At 43.4% G+C, this 21,316-nt stretch overlaps 1 protein-coding gene across 2 annotated transcripts in view; it reads left to right on the top strand.

The window, feature by feature from the left end:
* The window catches only part of GPM6A (glycoprotein M6A), a 382,272-nt gene that overhangs the window by 90,971 nt on the left and 269,985 nt on the right, over window positions 1–21,316 (top strand). The gene's annotated exons all lie outside the window — the stretch shown is intronic.

Raw genomic sequence — 21,316 nt, 5'->3', positions numbered from 1 at the left:
CAAGGTGGAGAACCTTGCATTTTTGGTGTTAAACACCATCAGTTTCTCATCCAACCATTTGCTGAGCCTGTCCAGGTCAGCCTGGATCACCCGCGTGTCCTCTGCTGTGGATGCTTTGCCCCAAAGTTTGGTGTCATAGGCAAACTTGGCCAGTCTGCTTCTGACTCTAATGTCCACATCATTAATGAAGATGTTGAACAATATGGGTCCAAGGACAGAGACTTGGGGCACTCCACTGGTCATAGGGCACCATGATGATTGACTTCCATCAATTACTACCCTCATGGAGCCAATTTCCCATCCAGTGTATCATGGTGGACCCAAGGCCACAATTGGCCAGTTTTACCAAGAGTTGATCATGGGATACCAGATCGAAAGCTTTTTTGAAGTCAAGATATATGACATCAATCTCTTCTCCCTTGTCCAGGTGATAGGTCACCTGGTCGTAGAAGAAAATGAGATTGGTCAAGCAAGACCTACCCGCAACAAACCTGTGCTGGCTATCCCTCAGGATGTTGGCATTGGCCAGTCCATTAAGGATGGCCTCTTTAATAAACTTTTCTAAGATTTTCCCCAGGATAGAAGTCAGGCTGATGGGCCTATAGTTAGCCGGATCCACTTTCCTCCCTTTCTTGAAAGGCCACGACATTGGCCTTCTTCCAGTCTTCAGGCACTACACCAGAGCTCCAGGAGTTTTCAAAGATATGTGCCAGAGGCTGGGCTATGACGTTTGCCAGCTCCTTGAGTACCCTGGAGTGTAGATTGTTGGGACCTGCTGACTTGAAGGTATCCAGCTTCTCAAGGTGTTCCTTCATGAGGTTGGCATTTATGCTGCCTTTCCTCCAAGATGGAATAGACTTAGCTTGTGCATTGAGGATTGCTCCCTTGAGGAGCTACCACTCTTCTTGAACTCCCCTCTCCCTGGGGTCATGGTCCTTTAGGGACTCACTGACAAGCCTTCTGAGTTTGTCAAAGTTGGCTTTCCTGATGTCAAGGACTTCAGTGTTGCTGACTGACTTGCCAGCTTTACAGCAGATCGTGGAGGTGATCAGCTTGTGGTTACTGTCACCCAGCTTCCCTTTGATCACTAGGTCTCCGATTTGGTCATCCCCAGTAGCCAGTACCAGGTTGAGCAGTGCTTTACCTCTTATAAAGGAGCTCTCAATGAACCATACTGGGTACTCTGCACTTTCTTAAACTGCAGCCAAACTTTATAGCTAAGTACAGACAGTCATAAAGCCTGAGGCTGATCTTTGCAGGTTAGTCTAAGCCAGGGGAAGGCAATTATTTTGGGTGGAGGGCAGCCTTACCGAGTTTTGGCAAGCCATCAAAGGCTGCAAGTGTAGCCCCACCCTTTGGCAGGTGTCCTGTTCCCTGGTTGCCATCTGGGGAGCAGAAGTCCTGCCCCTAACCTTTGCCACTGGAAGCTTAAGCTTGCCCTTGGAAGTACACCTTTTGGGGAAGAGGGTCTCCCATCTTAGGGCAAAAAAAACCAAATTATACACCCATACTACAAATCAAACACCTGTAATAATATATTTTAATTTAAGTTAATTTTTTTTTCCTGATTTGTGTGTGTTTGTGTTGTATACTTAGAAGTGATTGCATAATAGCTCAAAATGAAGTCTTACTCATATAGTGTGTGGGGTGTGCAGGGGTGTCAGAGGGTATGGGTGGGTAATTGGGGTTTGTGGAGAGCTGTGGGTGGGTGGGTATGTGGGTTTGTGTGGATGTGTGTGTGGGTATGATATTTGTGGGTTGTGTGATTGTGTGTGGGGGAGGGTGTGGCTGTGGGGTTTGCAAGAAGGGTTTGAGGGTATGTGGAGTGTGCATGGGAGCCCCCTGCATGTGCCTACTGAGCTGGTCAGCACCCATCCCCACCCTGCAACAGCCCAGAGCCCCAGTGCCCTGCAGCACCTCCTCACCATTGCCAACTGTGCATAGTCCCCACAAACCCCATGCCTGCTCTGCACCACCCTGCCATGGCATGTCCTGCTGGCTCTGGGCATGCAGGCAGTAGTGGCAAGGACCAGTGTGTGGAGCTGCGACCCTGCATGCTCCACGCTGACTCTGGGCTCACCCATCAGGGCCAAGCAGCAGCAGCTGGGCAGAAACTGCGGGTCCCATGCAGCACCCCTTCCCGGGCCCCTCCCTCCACCTGCCACTGCTAGGCAGGTTTTGGTGTGGCTGACCAGACCCTGTGCCATGCTAGGAGCTATAGCTCCACAGTACAGGTGGTCACCAATTCATACAGCGCTGACCTTCCGCTTACCCATCTGGGTTGAGCAGCAGCAGGGTGGAACAAACTGATGCTCAGAGTGAGGGGAAAAATGGTCCCTCTTTCCCCCCATGGCTGGCCAGCTTGCTGGTGCAGCTGCCCAGAGCCCACATGGGGTCAAGGCTGTGCATGTTGGTCCCCGACTATACCATGGAGCTGGGGTGGGTGCGCTAGAGCCAGCGACAGCTGAACAGGAGTGTAGGGCCTGCACTGGTCTCCTGGGATCAGCACGGGTGAGGCCCAGAGTGGGGCGACAGGAGCATGGGGTCCTGGCCTTTTGGGCCATGGGGTCCTGGCCTTTTGGGATAGATCCCATCTTGCCCTGCTGGTGCAGCCCTGCCTGGCTCCACAGACCCCTGCCAGCCCACTCTGGGAACTGCCAGTGCTGACCCTGTGGCACTGGTGCAGGCCCTGCGCACCCGCACACTCGCTCGTTCGCTTCCACTCCCCCTCCACCGCTGCTGCCACTTTCCTCACTTTCCTGCCCACCCGCCAGCTGCTCCACCACGTGGCTGCAGGCTGCATGGCCAGACTGCTAGACTCAGTAAGAGCTGGCCCAGCCCCAAGGACTGGGGTGATCGCCATGGCCCTCCCCTGCCTCCCCCCCCCCACCTGAATTTGCTGCTCTGGCACTGGCAGGCATAAACAACTCCACGGTCCCAGGCCAGAAGCCTCTGCTAGGCAGGGGCTTCCAGCTGGGGAGTGGGGAGGGGGGCAGGGCTGGGCGGACCTTGCTGTTCAGGGTCCTGCCTTGACTTCCCCTGGATCTTACTGCCCCGACTCCTGCTATCCTTGACAGGCAGCCAGGGACAGATAAATATTAATTTTATAAATTTTTTAGGGGACCTGTAGACTAAATAGAATGCATTCAGCCCACGGGTCATATTTTGCCCACCCTGGGCTAAGCTGTGTTGATTGAACTGATAAGCAAGTGAAAAGACATTCACGTTTGATTCCAGAAATGCCGCCACATGCCTGCAGTGGCCCAAGCCAGAAGCCGGGGGTGCTAGAGCACACTTCCTTGCTCAGCTGGAGCAAACAGTTTGGGCCAAGGCTAGTCCTCCCACCCTGTGAGGAAGGTCTTCAGGGGAGATGCAAAGTGTCCTCAGATGCTGGGATACTGCCTCACTGTGTACTTTATAACTTTTAATTGTACTTTGTTTAACTGCCTATTAACTTTGATAGTCACTTTGTAACTAAGTGCATTTCCTTGAACTCCACCATAAAAAAACAAAACAAAAGGAGAGCAGCTATCAAAGTCTGTGATTAGAAGTCTTGAACATCGGGGAGCTAGTCAATTCTGGGCAGCTAATACCATGGCACTGGCAGTGTTGTGTACTTAATGAGCATTGTTTTATATTAAATTGAGATTAACTGCATACTCTGGTTAAGTGAATATTCTTGTTTTCTGTTCCAAGGCTATGCACCTAACTAGAGTACATCATAGAGATAGTATGTTTGTGTGCCTTTACACACATAAAACACTTATGCGCATGCATGCATAACATGTTTGTATGTATACTTATCTGTATATATGAAAATTATGTATAATAATTAGAAATATATTGTAGAATCTGCAGCTTGTAGCAAAATGATATAGCAGTTATTTTTAAATTGAACAGGATAACCTTCTGTGGAAGGGAGGCATGTGTTTTTGCTGTTTGCATACTGCTTCCTAATTCGCTCATTTTGTTATATTTACCTTTTTCACTTTTTTTCATAACTGTGATTCTTTACTACAGACATTGTGTTGTGATTTTATACACTTAACTGTCTTACCAAAAGCAAATCATTTGTCTTATGTTAATTCATATAGGATGGAAATACTGTTTGGATGGCAATTTCTTTTTATGGGAAAATGTGTTCAGTGAGTAGGTTTTGTGCTATAGAAAATATGCTCTGCAGAGATGTACTAGCCCTTCAGTGATGTGCTTCTGTTGTCATGGAAATGGAGATTTTTCAAGTAGCTTTATCTGCTGTGCTTTGCTTTTTATAGGCTTCTCACTGTAAGTTAGTTTCGGACAGGCATCCTGGCACTTCAAGAAAAGCAAAAATCCTTCCTTTACCCATCCCTTTGTTTCTATTTTATGTCCTTTAGGATTTGATGTTTGCTTCCTTAAAAACCTGGAGGGAGGAGACAGATATGAGCAGATCTGAAGATTCAGGGAACACACTTTATATGATAAAAGTGCATAGCTTCAGGCTATGGGAAAAGAGAACAAGGTTTTTAAAAAAAGAAAGAAAAAAACAGAATTAAAATGTTCGCTTGGCAAATGAAAACAGAAATTATCGGTGCACCTTCATATGAATGCAATCTGCAGAAGGCTAAATTATTGGTGAAGTGTGTGAAATTAGTACATGTTTTACATGCCCATTCTAGGTTAGATTATTAATAAAGCCAAAAAAGAGATGTTTTTGTTAACTTAGGCTGTTGTGTTGCAAAAAATAAAAATAAAAAATGCAAACCCAACCCCCATCTGTCACATTTTTAGATCACCCTACTTTCTCAGTAAACATATCATGCTAAAGTGAATTGAACTTTTCACAAGACTGTACATAGTTATGAAAAAGCATCAAATGGGCAGGTAATGCATTTTCATTTTATTATACATTTTCGGAAATGGATGAACTTGCAAGATTGAGTTGAAATCCTTGAATCTACAACTTAAGTGTTCAGAGATGCACAGTGGTATCCTCTGAATTCCCATCTCCGTCCAAGGAAGGAGAGGATGTTTCAAAAGCAGAAAATTCTAGACCAGTGTCTTCGTTGTCAAGAATATTTATTCCAGCTATTGTTGTTTTTTCTCCCTCTGCTATGCTCTTATCAATCTAGTTCTTCAATGCTGCATTTGACTAGTATTATTGAAATGAAGCTGCAGTTGGATTCATAACAGCTAGACCTTTCATAAGCAAAAGAGCCGCTTTTGGTTGTATGTTGTTGACCCACTGAGTGGAAAGGGTCTTTCATTAAAACAATAAAAACAATAGACTACAAGTTCCAATCCTCTACTGCAACACATTAGATAAAATTGGAACTGTTCAATACACAAAACAAAATCATACAACTGAGATTTGTATTCATTCTGGCTGAACCCTTCTGTAATTACAAAGTGGTCAATTAGGAAAGAGCCTACTTCAAGCATAAAGGTTTTTGCTGCAAAGAATCCACGCTGCCATACATGTGTTACATAGGTGAGTTGCAATGAAGATTATGCTGAATGTGAGTCATCCTTTTTTATGTAACAGCTGAAGTATTAAAGACTTTTTTTCCAGTCAGACTGAACACTTAAGCACTCTGATGTATAGGAAGCACTGGACAGCCTCTCATTTTTTGTTAGGTTAACTTAGTGATGATCAGGGATCCTGGCTTTCCCTGATTTAAAAAAAAAATCACAAATTCAAAATCCCCAAATCTGTGTGTTTCTATGGTTAAAATGAAACATTATACATAGGTATCAGTTGAACACAATGTTTTATTGATATATTTATAGTTGAAAGAAATTTGGAAGCCTACCAGTGCCTCAATCACTATAATAAAATACATTCTAAATACCTATACATTTTGGTGTATGATTTTGCATTTTTTATCATGGAAAAGCAAAGCTCCCCATGCCCCCTTCACTCCCCAGGATGCAGGTCCAGCTGTGGCTGTCCTTCCCCCTTGCCCACTGCTTTGTGGTGTTGAGCACCCCTGATATGCCAGTACCCTACCCATGACATTGCTCCTAACTCCCAAGCCACAGACCCTGAGCTCTGCTGGTGCCCCTCACTTGCCACCCACAGCCCCCTGCCCCAGACTGCAAGAGCTATGGAGCCATGGACCTGGGTCTGCAGCCCTCCTGTCCTTCCCCAGCAGTGCCCAAGCCCCAGCTGTTGCCTGTGGGAGATGGTGGCTGCTGTGGTGGAGTGCAGAGTCTGGTGTTCCCCCTTAGTTGGTATGGCTGGAACAGAGCCTGTTGGGAGAACCGGATGCAGGCTTCAGTCTCAGGGCTTCCTGCCCTGTTGCCCTCTCACTGGGGCCTTTGCAGCCCAATAGGAGAGACCCAGCATGGCAGGACAGAGCAGAGCTGGGTGGGGAAGCTCAGTGCCATTGCTGTGAGCCCTTGCACCACCATGGTGGGGCACCCGCTGCCTGCCCAGCAGCAGTGAGGTGCACAACTCTGTACCATCACCCCCACTGCTGCTGGATGGGCAGGAGGTGGTGCAGCACTCATGGCAGTGACACTGAGCTTCTCTGCCTGGCACTGTTTTGTCCTGTGATGCTGGGTATCATCTGCAGGCTGCAGAGGCCTTAGGAGGGAAAGGCAACATGGTGGGCAGCACCAAGCCCCCATTGACCATCCCGCCCCATGCACAAATCTGGCAGGCACATGCCCCTCATGTGCCCCTGGAAGTGTGTGCAGCAGCAGGGAGACAGCACCCCTCCACCCTTCGGATGAGCCACCCACGGCTTTGCCCTGCTCCCCACTTAGGCCCTTTGGCTGCACATGCCCCGGCCCCCAACACTCTGCACCATGCACCACCCCAGTGGGCTAGCAGCCCAGCCCTGCCCAGCTCATGCCCTCCATCACTATGGAGGCCTCAATCCCCTCCCTTCCACCAGACTTACCTGTGGGTAGCTGCTCTGCAGGCTGCCTGGTGTCCACATGTATATGTATGTGTGCATATGCACATGATGCCCCCTGCTTGATTGTCCCTCTGCGCCCCCCAGCCCCTTGCAGGCTAGAACTCTGACAGCCTTCAAGGGGAAGCCCCACCATTTCCCATGTTTTTCTCCTTTAAAGAAGAAAATCTGGATTTTTCTCCTTAAAATTAAAAAAAAAAAAGCAGGGGGGAGGAGTTTCTGTGGCAAACGCAAAACCCAGATCCCTGGTAATGAGCTTGAGAAACTCTTAAGAGCTCTAAGGGATGGGTGAGAATGCACCAGTACTCGAAGTGGGCAAAATTTACTGTATGACCAGAAAGTATGCTAGAGTTTTCAAACACATATTTAATATTTTTAAATAAATTAATTTTATGTGTTTTCACATTAGTTGCCTCCCATCTGCTTGGTCTGGTTCCTGAATGACCATCTGCATATGAATATGTTTTCCATCTAACCGAAATGGACTAACTATAGGAGCTTTACCACATCTATGTTTATTTACAGAATGATTATTAAAAACTCATTGGTTGGAAACAGCTTCCATATAGTTACCATATAGCTGAGAACATTTTGTAAATATTTTCCATAATTCTCTCAACCAGTTGGGATTTGGGGGTTGCTACAGGCTGTTGTCTCCATCTTGAAGAATTTTAGGTAGTAATTTTAGTGAAACAGTTTATTTTCTTGGAATTTGCTGATTTGTCAAAATTGAATCATTTTGTGATTATTGTTCAATATCAGTATTCTAGAGAAACGTCATTAACAAACCAGGCAATTATGATAGACCTTTGTCTGGTCTTGTGTCAGTTCAGCCACATATTTTTAGGACAGATTGGCTAGTAGACTGTCTTAGTCATCTTTCCCAGGGCTTCCACGGCACATACAATCCTTGATTATTAAAGTTAATAATGAATATGGTTTGCAACATCCTTAGAATCATCCAGAAATTCTCCAAAATATCCTCCAATAAATTTTCCAAGTATCTGAGTTTAAATTTCCTTTGGGTCAACTGTTTTATTATCCTTGATTTTGAAAGTGACTTGTTTAATTAGGACCTTGTTAGCAATACCCTGGAATCCATATAATTTTTATTAATTAGCCAGATAGCTTTTTGGAAAATTAAGTATTAATATTTTTGTTTAATTAGTATAATAAAATTAACAGAGAACCTTACAGCTAGTGTAGAAATGCTTCTTAGAACTTAATATTTTACAGATTATTATATGGCCACCACAATTGTCATAGCAGAAAAGTGGAAAGTACTGGTTTAAACAATCCACAACGTATTTTTGATCAGAAGAATGCCCATAGATGTATAACAACCTACAGTGCATTCAAACCAGAGACTGTCTTATTTTTTAAGTGCGCAACTCTGAAATTTCCTGTTCTATCTTACTTGGCTTATCGGGCCAAGGGTATACCTGATGCAGGAGATATGGCTTGAAGAAAGAGATGTGGAATGAAGTTTTCCTGATATCCTATTGACTGCACCTAGGAGAACAGTTCTTCAAGGCCCACTGGCTGTTCTAATTTTCCTGGATAATTTGTAACGTAGTGACAGCCTAAGATATCAAGAAACATGAAGATTATGATTCCAGGAACTGAACATTTTATAAAAACACTAAATATTGCAAAATTGTTGATTTAAAATTGCAGAAGTTGATGACGATGCTTCCTCAAGCTGTCTGAAACTGTAGAATTCTTTCTAGTTTTGTCATAAATATTCAGGACCTTCTGTGTCTTGTGTAGAATGATGCTTTAGGGTATCAGCTAGACTACTCCTAAGTATATGAAATCAAAGATGATGTCTGAACAGTCATATTGAGTGTTATTGAGAACTTAACTGAAATACAGTAAAAGCTCTGTTATCCAGCATCCCCCTGGAATGGGGGATGCCAGTTAATCAAAGATGCTGGTTAATCAAATTTGCATTGTCTGGTACACTCCCCAGGATCAGTGTGCCAAGGGGACAGGGAGGAGGGCCCTGCACAGGCTGCTTTGCCCCAGGCCGTGGGCTGAAGAAGTGACAAAGAAAAACTTGGCTTGCAGTGGCGAAACTGGAAGTCCCCGGAAGTGGAACTTCTGGTTTCGCTTTTGCTTTTTCCTTCGGAGGCCGATTAGTAGAGTTTTCTGGATGATAAAGTGCCAGTTAGCACAGCTTTTGCTGTATTTCCAGTTGAATGTTTTTCTGTTGGTGAAACAGTGATTCATCCAAAATCAAAATGGTTTTCAGGAGTGTGTATATATCAACATCTCAGGAGGAAAAAATACCCCTAAATCAAAATGAGCGAACCAGCTTTGCTAATAATTGCTAGTAGTTGTGCTTTTTATAAGTTTATTAGAGAGATGTGTTTAACTAGTTTGCATAGCTTTAACTTCATTTCAAATACTGAAGGTGAGAAGGAGATCCTAATATCAGAATTTTCAAACATGTTTTTTACACCTTGGAAAGGAAGTTGTTGAAGAATGTTACTAAAAATGGACCACAAATAGGATGATGTTGGCCAGTATGGCTTATGTATTGCATTCAGCCTGCTTCTAAGCCAGAACAGTTCTGGAATAGTATTGAGGTTCTGATGACAAATAATAGAAGCTGCCTTTTAGATTTGAGGTTGAGTTGTCTGTGTTAATCTGTGCATTCTTTTCAGTCTTAGACCTAGCACTTCATTTGTTTGTCTAGAGACAGCATTCACGTACAAGCTTTTGAGTCTTTCACATGGGGAAATAAAGTTTAAATTAGATGCAGGAGAAACTAGAAGTGAAGAGAACCAAAAATAGGGATGATACGATCATGTTGGTATGCTAGGAAACCTTAGTTCATGCCAGTTTCTGAAGTAACAGGGAAAGGGCTCTCAAAATGGAGAACAGACGTTAGACAGTAGGGAGTAAAAGAGGGAAGAAAAATAAATGAATCTGGTAAGTTTTTTTGTTTTACTTTACTTAAACTTTGTTGCCTAATTCATGTTTCAGGGGTGTAGGTTGTAGCTGTGTTGGTCTAAGGATATAGGCAGACAAGGTTCTTTGGGTGAATCTGCTATCTTTTATTAGCCAAATCAAATAGTTGGAAAAATTCTTATTAGTAAGTTTTCGGGCACAAACACCCGTCATCAGACAGAGGAAGTGTCTGCAGATGGTCTGTGCTCTTCATGGATGTACAAAGGCTAGTATATATGCAAGAAAGCCAGTCAATTAAAATGTAAATTGAGGTGGTCAGTAGGTGAAAGAGAAGTAGGGAGGATTGGGAATGAATGTAGTCAAAGGATGGGAGACAGGAGGGTACCGGGGAAGGGAATGAGAATAGCCACCTGGTAAAAAAAAGTGGAGGGTTTGCCTGGGGAGTCAGATGTTGGGCAGATTATAATGCATCATAAATCCAATGTCTATATTTAGGACATTTTTTTTGTATTCAGTAGATTGGTGAAATGGAGTTCATAGAGTCTTCTGTGAAAGGTATTTTATGAAACTATGAAACTGTAAATTCCCTTCGAGGATTAGAACTGAGAGATTGGAGAGAGAGTGATTTTCTTGTGAGAAATATGCCCCCATAATTAGGCATTGCTTGGCTAATCCATAACACTTCAGCATTATGATTAATTTGGTGAACTTTGGTCAGAGGAAAAATTAAAATATTCCAAGCCTCTGGATGGAAGAGGGGAAAGACATTTTGGTTTGCGCTTTCTTGCACTTGGAAATAAGCTGCGTTGCTTTTAAAACCCACAAGCCAAAACACAGAATTATTATACTTCAACCTCCATTGCAATGAAACTCATCTTACATGATTGCCCAAGAAATCAGCCAAAAACCTAATCTTTCTGGGAACGACAGGCCTGTAAGAGGAGTCTCAGAAATACTTTTTACTTGTCTCATAAATCAGGGATTGGATTTCAGCTGGAAGATTATTTGGCATTGTGTATATTGTCAGATAATCTAATTGCTGTTAAATTTGAGAGAAGGTATATGTTGGCTTAGAAACTGTATTTAAAGTTCTGTTTTTTAGGAATTGGCCTATCACTATAGAGATATGCATTATAAGGTTCAAGTTGGGCAGCAGGGGTTAACTGATTTGTAAGAGCCTGGATTTTACACAGAGTTCCATATAGCCCTGGAAGTAGACAGGCTGTCTAGCAAAACAAGACCAATGGATGGACACATCCTGAGAATTAAGGGGGGCATGCCATAACACAAGATCACAGCCCTCAAGGCAGAAAGGTTGTCAAACACAACAAGGATACATAGTCTAGAAAACAGCCTGGGAACTAAGGAAGTATGTACCATACTGTCCCATAACATGAGATAAGTGACACCAGCTACAAGACCCCAGTGCAGCAGAGGGACTGAGTCCCAGGTTTGGGGGAACAGACCAAATTAGGAGAAGGCCTGGGAGGCTACATGGACATGTGACCACAGAGAGACAACCAAGCAGAGATGGCCATGGATGAAGAGTCATCAGGAGTTAAGGGGAAAGAAAAATACTAAAGCAGAGACTTGAGAGTAACAAAGGGTCTCTCCCTGGCCCTCCTTGCTGTCCCTCCTTCTTTTCCTCCCTGTCCCTCCCTATCCCTGTTTCCTGGGAAGGGACCCAAGGCCACCAAGGACTGAGGGCATACCAGTAGCTTGTCTCATGTACCCCACTGGAGAGGGACTGTGTGCCTTGGCATCCCACCTCCAGACTGCTGAGACCTAAAGAGAGAGAGCCTCAGAGTGGAGCCTGCATCCTGACCAGATGTACTTTGACTCTGATGACAGCCCTAGGATTGGTAGATGTAGAATTGTTTGATAGTTTGTATTATTGCTTTTTTTGTTATCACTCTGTATCAATAAACTCACCTATTATCAACTGGCAGGTGTTGTGGTCAGTCTGAGGGTTGTGCTCGCCTGGAACAAAGGTATAGCGGGCTAAATCCAAATCCAGTGTCAACAATGTAGACATGTTGTTGTTTTTTTTAAATGGTCATCTCATGTCCTAAAGCATCAACTGATAGTCATAGCAATTCTTATCTTGTATATCTTGTTAGACAGTTTATTTGGTGGATGAGTTTATATACGGTGAGAGTTCACTTTGCTCTTATCCTTGCTGAAAGACTTGGTGGATTAATGGGCTACTTTCAACAACAAATGTAATGGTCTGATGGCAGTGAAATTAGGTGTCTCCTAACACAAATCTTTCTGAGGATCTCTGATTCTCTAGCCAGAACTATGTATTTTCATTTGGGAAGTAAGGGTAGTTTTAGTAATACCTTTTGTCTGACCATCCGTATAGTTGAGAGAAATGTATCTTTATTATCAGATGTGGGTACCATGGTTCGTCAGACTGGTTAATAAAGCTACTTTTATATCTGCCCTCCCTTCATTAAGAAATCCATGTTTAAAATAAATCTGAATAAATGTGTGCTTTTAACATTATTATGTTTATACAAGGATTAGTGAAAGCCTATCTTGTGCTCTTAGTGTTTGACTGAAATCTTCCACTACAGACTGTAAACGGTTTTGTGTTAAACCATTTGTTGTTGATGGACACAGTGGAGAAGACAGGCTAATATCTAATATCTGAAATACTAAAGTTTAGTATGGAATCCATGGTATACTAAAGTTGACTGTTCAGTTTATTGTGCTATGATATCTTAACTAATTGCTTTCTCTTTCTGTGGAATAGTTTTTTGAAATCTGAAAACTAATATGAAATATATTTGTTATTTCGTTTTCCAGATTAGAAAGATCTTCTAATCACACTGTTAGACTAAGTACAAACAGTCAAATAGCCTGAGCCTGAATTCATTCCATCTTTGCAGGTTAGTCTAAGCTAACTGATTGAACTGATCAGCAAGTGAACAGACATTCACTTTTGATTCTGGAAATACAGCCACATGCCTGCAGTGGCCCAGGCCAGAAGCATGCTTCCCAGAGCAGCTGGAGCAAACTGCCTAGGCCAAGGCTAGACTGCCCACCCTGAGGTAGAGCTTGTGGGGGAGGTGCAAAGCATCCTGGGATGCTGGGAGAATATGAATTAACTTGAATCTGGAGGGGATCTGGGACAGAAATTTAATAAGATGATTTAACTTAAATCAGTTTAGTCTGATACTACATCCATCCAGGTTCATCTTAAACTGGTTTTGGCCATTTTGAATGCAGTTTATGTGACTGAACTTCTCTTGTGTTATGTATTTGAACTGGTTTCTAATCACTTATACTGGTTTATATATAATTTCTGTCCCTATACAGTGGGTTGGATTAGATCACGTATGGAGGTCCCTTTCAGCTGTATTTTTCTATGGTTGTAAGAGATTCTAGCTAGAAATTCTAAAGGAAATAGAGCTTGAATACCACCCAAAACATACTACATTAAGGAAACTAATTCTTATGCTTTCTTTTTCCCCTCAAACTTGTGCTGCTGGTGTGTAATAAGGGTATTATACACCACTTTGAGTCTTTCAAAGGTACTGAATGAAAAGAAAGATTTAAAAAAAGGATTACAGGACTCAAAGAGCTTGCTGAACCAAGAATATTAAATCAGTACTCATGGAGGATATTTATTTATAAACTGTTATTTTATTGTCTGTGGCTACATAATTAATTTTAATTATGTTTTTTTAACATTTCTCTCTGATATTTTCAGGGTGATAAAGATCATGACATGATTATACACTGCAGCATTGTACTTACTCCTTATCCTTGTAGCACATCATTTAAATACATTTCATTAGCAGTTCTGAGAGTTTCCTTTACTGTATTTTTTTAATTAAAAATTGATTTTAGGAAGTTAAGTTCTCTACCAACCCAGTATTTTATGCTTGTACGGGTTCAGGATATATGTGATAACAAGAGAGAAATATTTTGAGAAGAGATTTTTAAAAAAAGATTTAAATGACCATTTATTATTGTGCTCTTATTAGAAAAATCAAGTAGTAAGCAGTATTTTGCTAACTGAGGACTATTGTCTATCGAACAGTATTTGGAAAACTTCTGCTGTTATTTGGAAATATTTCCAAGTGGTGCAGGAAAGTCACATTTTTACCTTTCTTCTTTTTGATTGTCATGTCAATTAGTTTACAATTGAGAGAAGGAAGTCAGTACCCCCATTCTAGATTACTCTCATTTGTCATTTGCAGACTACTGCAGGAATATAGTAAGATGTTAAAAGCCTATTGCTCTGAGGAAAGTTTACTATGGCACTACAAATGCCAGAGATTTAATTTTGTTTTATCAGTTAAATGTGAGGTAAAGATGACCTTAAAAAACAAAACTTATTTCATATTTATGACTGGATTGGCCTTGCAGTTTTTCTTCAGTCCTCCACATTATGTATTAGTGGGAAGGCTGAGCCAGTAAGCTTTTGTGCATGTCCCTTTTGTTGTGTTGCTTTAGTTCTCATTTTCTTTCATTTTGCAACTTTTCCTTGTTCCCTAGTGGGAATATCGGATAGATTCAATTTAGTAGGAAGCAGAAGCAAGTGACTGATGAACAACAGTGTAGCTGGCACCTTCACAATGAATCTACTGTAGTTGCTTGCTAGCTCAAATCTTGACAAGGAGACCTCAGTGGGACATCTGAACCTGTTAGCTTCCCAACACTTCCTGCTGCTGCTAAGTTTATTTTGTAGCTTTCCAGTTTTATCTTCTTTGGCCAACTCATCAGGCCAAGTGCTTTTTATATTGTGTAAATCAGCGTTAGACCTCCTGTAATTACACCATCAAGGCTGGCATGGAGACTCTTTGAAGGAAAATAACTTCCCTTACTACTTTTTACTTTATTTATTTATTTATTTAATTTTAGCTGCATAGATCTGGCTGATAGCAATGTATGACACTACTTATGAAGTGTGGAGTTTCTTGCTTCCCTAATACTTTTCCAGTTCCCAGCAACTCTGTCACATGTTTACCGCTTAAAACTATAGTGAACTGCAGATTTTCTCACAGGATATTAGCATGGCAAAAGGCTGAATATACATTAGGGCCTCTCTACACATGCGGGTAAAGGCACGGTAGATTTAATGCATGATCCACACAATTGCACCTCCTGTCATGTAACACATACATGGCAGAAGGTGTGATTGTGGGATCGCACATTAGATCCCCTATCACTTCATTGCCAGTGCTCCCCCTGCAGCAGCAAGAAGCAAACTCCTGTGGCTGGGAGCCCCTTCATCTGAAGGGACTCCCAGCTGTGCAAGTGCACCATGGTCAGTGGCTGGGAGATTGTAGCAACTGTGATCTCCCAGCTGTGGGGTGCATACCATGCACTCACATGACTGGGAGATTATAACAGCTGTGATCTCCCGGTTGTGGGGGACTCCATGTACCCCACAGCTGGGAGGTTACAGCTTTAGGGTGCATCAAGCACCCCTGCAGCTGGGAGATTGCAGCTGTGCCCTGTGGCTGCCAGGACCCAGAGTCCCACAGCTGCCTAGAACAGTAGACACTGAGTATCCCCTCAGTTGCAAGACTCCCAGGCTGAGCTGGGCATGGTGCATCCCTGTGGCTGGGAGCTGTCAGCTAATAGGACTGCCAGCCACAAGGGAGGCCCTGCTAGAGATGCAAATTAAAGCTGGATAGGATGGACCTTTTTATGGCATGATAGGTACTTTGCACATATAGTTGGTCTCAGTTTAATTGTGCTGTTAACCAGTTAATTGTGCAGTACCTGTAATATATAATGGGGCCTTAGTCAAAGGGTGAAAGTTTGATTTTTATTATTCTTTTGAAATATTAATAGTTAGATGTTGATGTTACAGTTTTAAAGGACAGTATTTTATTAGAAAAGAATGTTAAGTGATTTTTTTTAGTTTATCTGTTTTTTTTCTTTCCTCATTTAGTCTTTTATGTTTTTTGAATATCTGTCAATGATCATTTTGACTCATCAGCCCATCAGAATGTCACCCACATATTTAATTTAAAATGTTGCACCTTGCATTCACGTGCATTTCCTTTGGCCTTCAATTTTGTCATAAGTGTGTGAGATCAAGCATTAATTGCTGATATTGTTTATCATACTTTTATATCTTGTGGTGACATGGAAAGAACAGACAGACAGGAAAATGTAGTTCCTGCTCCAGAAGAGTTGCAGTATAATGGTGTGTGGACTGTAGCGTAAGAGATAACTGAGCTATGTTTTATACTAGCTAGCTTGGGAATGGGTATCAGTCTAGCCACAGCAGCATGATGTTTGGTGTGAGCTATTTAGTCATTTCTCAGGAAATTTAATTTTTACATTTTCCCAAAGCCCTGATAGTGGTCAGAGAGAACAAAAATAAGGTGTCTAAAGCTAAGTACAGGTGTTCAAGAAACCCATGGCAGAAGGGCTCTAACTTTTAAGCTTTAAGTGTCCCCATTTAGGTTAGGAGGAAGGAGAACAGGTAAGCCCTCATTGGAGCCTGCCTGCATGACCTGAGTGAAGCAGGTAGAAGGGACTCTTACATGCCTCCCAGCGTGCCCCATGGGCTCCCTGGAGTGCCAAAGAGTCCTGAGTGGAGCTGAATGGCCAAGCCTACCCTGATTGACCGGTAGGGACATCATGGTCAGCCATCTAACTATAGGCCCATCAGCCTGACTTCTAACCCGGGGAAGATCTTAGAAACATTTATTAAAGAGGCCATTTTTATAGACTGGCAGATGCCAACATCCTGAGGGATAGCCAGCATGGGTTTGTTGCGGGTAGGTCTTGCTTGATCAATCTAATTTCCTTCTATGACCAGGTGATCTATCACCTGGACAAGGGAGAAGAAATTGATGTCATATATCTTGACTTCAAAAAAGCCTTCGATCTGGTATCCCATGATCACCTCTTGGCGAAACTAGCCAATTGTGGCCTTGGGTCCACCACGATCCACTGGATTGGAAATTGGCTCTGTGGTTGGACCCAGAGGGTAGTACGTGGTGGAAGTCACTCATCATAGTGTCCTGTGACCAGTGGGGTCCCGCAAGGCTCTGGCCTTGGATCCATATTGTTCAACATCTTCATTAATGATGTGGACATTGGAGTCAGAAGAGGACTGGACAAGTTTGCCAATGACACCAAACTTTGGGGCAGAGCATCCACACCAGAAGACAGGCGGATGATCCAGGCTGACCTGGATGGGGTCAGCAAATGGTTGGACTAGAATCTGATGGTGTTTAACACTGAAAAATGCAAGGTTCTCCACCTTGGGAGGAAAAACCTGCAGCATCCTTATAGGCTTGGAAGTGCTACGCTGGCTAGCACTATGGAAGAAAGGGACTTGGGTGTCATCATTGACCACAAGATGAGCATGAGCCTGCAATGCAATGCTGTGTGGCTAGTAAAGTGACCAAAACACTGGCTTGCATCCATAGATTCTTCTCAAGCAAATCCCAGGACGTCATTCTCCCTTTGTACTCGGCCTTGGTGAGGCTACAGCTGGAGTACTGCGTACAGTTTTGGGCTCCACAATTCAAAAAGGATGTGGAGAAGCTTGAGAGAGTCCAGAGAAGAGCCATGCGCATGATCAGAGGTCAGGAAAACAGACCTTACAACAACAGGCTGAGAGCCATGGGGCTCTTTAGCCTGGAAAAGCACAGGCTCAGGGGTGATCTGATGGCCACCTATAAGTTTATCAGGGATGACCACCAATTTCTTGGGGAACGTTTGTTCACCAGAGCGCCCCAAGGGATGACGAGGTTGCGAGGTTATAAACTACTGCAAGACTGTTTCAGGCTGGACATAAGGAAGAATTTCTTTACTGTCCGAGCCCCCAAGGTCTGGAACAGCCTGCCATCAGAGGTGGTTCAAGCACCTACATTGAACACCTTCAAGAGTAAATTGGATGCTTATATTGCTGGGATCCTATGACCCCAGCTGACTTCCTGCCCTTTGGGCGGGGGCTGGACTCGATGATCTTCTGAGGTCCCTTCCAGCCCTAATGTCTATGAAATCTATGAAATCTAGATCTGTTGCTGCAGTGGCTCTCATGGCTTTGAGCTACAGGCAGCTGTCCCATGCATGGCCACTCAGTGTGTCCTGTGCCCACCAAATGTGTGTCCATGTTGTGGTGATGTCTCCCCTTTCAAGGACCACAGACCTGTGGCTCTCACCCATGCCTGAGGCTCATGTCAGGCAACCAGCCTAAGCTGGAGGCACTGCCTGTTTCTGCCAAGGCTATATTGCTCCTTGCAGTGAGACCCAGGCCATGGGGAGTGGAAGAGCCCTGCGCCTATGGGGCGACCACCAGTGATCCAGAAGCATGCCCTATTAACTCCCAAGCCTGGTGTTGCAACTCTGTCAGCTCCACCACACCATACAGTGTCTCCTGTAAACAGCAGTTGGTCATCTGAAGCTTCCGGTCCTGCAACTTGGCAGCCTGGGTGTAAGCATCCCCATGTCTGTCGATTTCCCTGGACATGTCCTCTTTCATTCCCCCTGCCAATATCGCAGCCCAACAGGAGTCTGTGATATGTGGCCTGAACTCGGAGCCTGACAGGAGCTTGTAACATTTCTTCTTCATTTCACCAGTGCCTTGTATGCACATCTTTCATTCATTCATCAGGTCCTCAGCCACCTGTCTTGGACTCACTGTGCAGGCCACTGCAAGTTGGCCTTCAGTGCACAGAGGTGGAGCCTGCAGGCAAGGGGGAGTCCTTGCTTAGCTTGCAGGAGTTGGTTGAGGGGGAAGGTTCTGTGGCTGAGATGGGCCTGTGATGGTGGGAGAGGGGTTGGGTGTTGCCCTGAGAGGTTGATACAGTGAGTGCTTATGCTGCATGAATTGAAATCAGCCAGTGCCCATTGGACTTCACCCATGGATCAGAACGGGGAAAGTGCTGCGGGTCACTTCCCAACCTGTCCAGGTGCAGAACCTGGGAGCCATCATGGCAGCAAGAGCTGAGCAGGTTCTCACGTGGGAATCCTTCCATCAACATGTGTCCCTTTCCAGGAGTGAGAGGGAGTTTTTTAGAAAGGAGACTTTTTTTTCCTCGTTTCTGCTTCATGGCTACTGCAGTGGTTGTCAGACATAGCTGCATCGTATCTCATGCCTCTGACATGGGGGTCATCATCACCACTGGCAGCCATTGGTTTTGTGAGGTAGGTACTCCTGGGGGTACTCTGTAAAACTGCTGTTTACCCTTTTGCCTGCTGAGCTTAATAAATGCTATCAATGCCTTTGTTGAGAGCTTTGAAGGGAAGGGGAAACTGTTTATATTGAAGCACTTGACGTATCTATGCTTAGGCTTGAATCTCCCATGAAGCACAACATGGCCCTAACAGAATTGGCAGTTTCCCAAACTGCCACTTGTGTCCCCATGCTTGGCTGTTGGGGGCAGATGGGTCACGTTCATCCATGTTACCAGCAGTGCTTAATGAGGTCTTGGGGTCTGTGGATGCATAAGGCTGAAAGGGGGTGGGTTGAAGGATCAATGGAAGCAGCAGTGGATGCTCAAGGATGAAGTTCTCAGCGTGTGGTTCTTGCTCTTCGTTCAGAGGCTTGTTGCCCCTGCTCCTGCTTCACTTGGGTTTGGCTGCTCAGGTCACCTCCAGAATCTCAAATTGTCCAGGGGCCTTCAGCTGACACCCCATGATTCTGGCAACACACCCAGCTCAGTCCACAGCCCACACAGTGCCTTGGATCATGGGGTGTCTCTCTCTTTGCCCCTGGGTTTGAGGCAAAGTGCCTCTGCACTACATCCCCTCTCCCCCACTCCACACTGAACTACTTAATTGATGCCACTTCTATCCAGGTTTATCTTAGAGTGGGATCCGCCATTTTTACAGCACTCTACATACCCCAAAAGTCTGTTCAGTTATGGCTGTAGAGCACTTTCTGGGCACCTACCACACAAGAAGTGTAATTTCTGTACCTGGCCAAAAAGCTCTCATTGATTCTAACAGGGTAGTATGAGAACCTAATTAGAAACGAGAATTAATAGGTAAGCATAATATGGAAGGAGTGGGGAAATTACATGCACAATTACATGGGTTAAATTGCATGCACAATTACATTTAGTGGTGTTGCATTATTTTGGGTATCGTTTGTTTTGTTTTCATTGATAAATAATATCACTGTTCCTACTTGTCACCAAATCTACCTTCCTTTATAGGGCTGATTCTTATAGACAAGGTGTTATTGCAAAAGTGGGTCTTGCCACAGCATTTGAAGGAGGAAATAATATTTGCAAATAGTTTCCTCCGTGTTGGTGTTATTTTTAGTAAGTAACATTCACAAGTCCTATTGACATCCACAGGGTCTGTGTGTGCAGAACATTGCTGTATGTTGGGCAATAGGCTAATTTTATGCAGTAAAAATATTCAATGGTAGAATATTATTAATTAAAAATATACCTTGTTATTTCTTAAAAGTTAGCAAATCCCTTATTTATGGATGGTTTTCCACTAATACTTAATTAGATCAAGGATAATAAAGAGCATGCTTTTGCTTGGCTATGCCTTTCTAAGTATTACTCATGTATTCAAATGTATTCCAGCTGCCATAATGGTGATAGCAGAAGTGCTCATGTCATGGCCCTGTGAGATTCTAATGAATCTGCAAATTCTGCTAAATGCCCATTATCAACAATCTTAGACAGGACACAGGAAGAAGAAGAATGTATTCAAATGAAATTTGGGATGCACTGAACTGAATAGGAGTTTTATCATTGATGTTATTTACATCAGATTTTACCCTGAATCCACTGTTTAGAGATCCTGTCGTTAAAATTCTAAATCTATCTTTATGGACCAGACATTGAATTGCTGTTGCCAATGTCACACTGTTTTATTGTTTCCTGGAGTGAGAAGCAGTATTTTTTTGGAGAGAAAAAGATGCAATTACTGCTTAATTGAACACCATGCATCTGTATAGTGGTAGTAACTTCATTTTGTGACCTTGTTGGATTTTTCCAAAGAAAGGATGTTCACGGTATAATGAAGATTCTATGCAAAATTAAAGTCAGTACTGATATGAATCAGCACTGACTTCAGCAGACTTTTTATATTGATTTAGGTCAGCTATGGATCCAGGTTGAGAACAGTCATTTTGTTCTCAAGTTTTTTTGCAGCCTGTTACAGAGAAAAAACACACTATGTTTATGTGTGCTCACTCGCTATCCTTCTCTCTCTCCTTCCTCCTGCCCCCAATGCTTTCCTTAAGTGAAGTAAATTATTTAGAGTGAAATTAGATGTGGTTGGAAATAGGTTGATTGTGGTCAGAGGTGTGCTACCTTTTCTCCTCTATGCCTTACCCACTGGTTTATTGAAACCCCCAACTTATATTATGTTTGCTATCTTGGCCAGCATGAAGAGTGTCCTCTAAACCTTTGTACTCAAGACTCTTCAGAGGGCAAGAGAGAGATGATTCCTTTAATTGCCTTGGATTAGGAGGATATGTAATATACATTGGGTCTAATAATTAGGGTTGACCTGAAGTTTATTTTAAGCTTATGCTTGCCAGCCAT

The sequence above is a fragment of the Crocodylus porosus genome, unplaced genomic scaffold, assembly GCF_001723895.1.
Source record: "Crocodylus porosus isolate Cpor-Errol unplaced genomic scaffold, CroPor_comp1, whole genome shotgun sequence".
Lineage (NCBI taxonomy): Eukaryota > Metazoa > Chordata > Crocodylia > Crocodylidae > Crocodylus > Crocodylus porosus.
This window is presented reverse-complemented; position numbering and strand designations above follow the sequence as displayed.